General features: G+C 34.7%; 1 long non-coding RNA gene across 1 annotated transcript; it reads left to right on the forward strand.

Annotated features, from left to right (window-relative positions):
- Positions 1 to 1,357, forward strand: LOC111381552. Its single transcript, XR_002700362.1, has 4 exons — positions 1 to 99; positions 204 to 275; positions 833 to 904; positions 995 to 1,357. It is a non-coding gene; the product is annotated as an uncharacterized LOC111381552 (long non-coding RNA).
- Positions 1,358 to 1,617: the final 260 nt, after the last annotated feature.

Here is a 1,617-nt window from a genome sequence, read left to right on the forward strand (position 1 = left end):
GACTTTTCTTTATATTTTTTATTTCAGGTATCTTAACAACAATTATTTTACTGGAGGCATTCCAGCACAGCTTGCAAATTTGACTAACTTAGAGATCTTGTAAGTTAATGTATTAATAAAACTGAATTTTGAGCTGGCTGTTGCTTGATCTGCTACTATTTCATATTGTGATTTATGAATTTAATTGCTTGTTCTATTCACAGATATTTATCCTACAACAAGATGTCTGGAATTGTACCACTTGGGCTTGCTCGTATTCCTAGGTTGACTTACCTGTGAGTAAGCTTCTCAGTATCTTTCTTGTATGCGTTAGTTATATGCAATTGTTGAAACCCCTGTGAGATGGTAAAAGCGTGTAGCATATCTTTTGTAATTGAAGATGTGCCATTTTTCATCTACATGAGGTTCCTTTTAGTATGTAATGCTGTCAATACGATTTCAATGTATGTTAACCTGAGGGGTTCAGTACTTGGTTGCGATTAGGTACCAGTAACAACTGAGACTGGATTGAGATTTGTTAAACCGAGCTCATGTTCTTTATTTGTAAAATTCTCTAGATCCTTTTACGGCGTTTTACAGACCTAGAAAGACCCAGGAGCTGTGTTGTAAGTTGCTTGATCACCTAGAGTATGCTTGTTACGCTCGACACTGCAATCAACAGGATTTTAACTTAATTTTTAAGTTTTAATAGTGGCCATACTGTCCAGTCTACTTTACCAATAGGGAATAATACCAGTAGTCTTCAAGAGACAGTAATATGGTATCCTAAAAGTTTGCTCGAATGTACAGGTAGAAGTTTTTTTCTGTTACTTGAGTTGTTTATACGTTTCAGGTATCTGGATCACAACCAATTATCAGGGAGGATTCCCGATGCCTTTTACAAGCACCGGTTCTTAAAAGAAATGTGAGTTTGGCTCCATTGAATTCCTCATAACTCATAATTTCTAGAACTATGCATCTCTAAGTTAGTAACTTCTATAATTTACGTATGCAGGTACATTGAAGGAAATTTATTCCGGCCAGGTGTGAACCCAATTGGCGTCCACCAAGTCCTAGAACTCTCCGACTCAGAGTTTCTATTCTAGATAAAAGAATCATCTCAAGTTTTGATCTTTTAATGGGAGGACCTATTTATTTATTTATTGCCGAAAGGAATCCATTAACCACGATGTCACAAGATCACAGTTTGATAATGAAAGCGTGGATGAGTTCTTAGGCTTTTAAGTTGCAAGAACTGTATATAAGATTCAATTTTTTGTCTTTTATATTTTACTCACTGTTAAAGTTACCTTGTCTAAAAGTTACAAACATGTTTGTTTAACACAGATTTGTCTAAAAGTTTTAGCTATTCTTCGAATTTCTCTATTTAATATCCATATCTGATCATCAGTAACTCCTGATCGGTTCTCTAGAACGAGATTTTATGGTGCAAGAGAGGAAAATAAAGATGAAAGCAGCAGTACAAGGGATGGAAAAGTACAACCTCAAAAATCACAATCCTTCAGAGCAGGTTAGAAATCTTTATGCTGTATATTCCACAAGAATAAACCAATTTAAAACAATGATGCACCGATATTTCTGTTATAACAGTGTGATTGTATTTAATATTTATTATGT

Source organism: Olea europaea, unplaced genomic scaffold, assembly GCF_002742605.1.
Source record: "Olea europaea var. sylvestris unplaced genomic scaffold, O_europaea_v1 scaffold23296, whole genome shotgun sequence".
Classification (NCBI taxonomy): Eukaryota; Viridiplantae; Streptophyta; class Magnoliopsida; order Lamiales; family Oleaceae; genus Olea; species Olea europaea.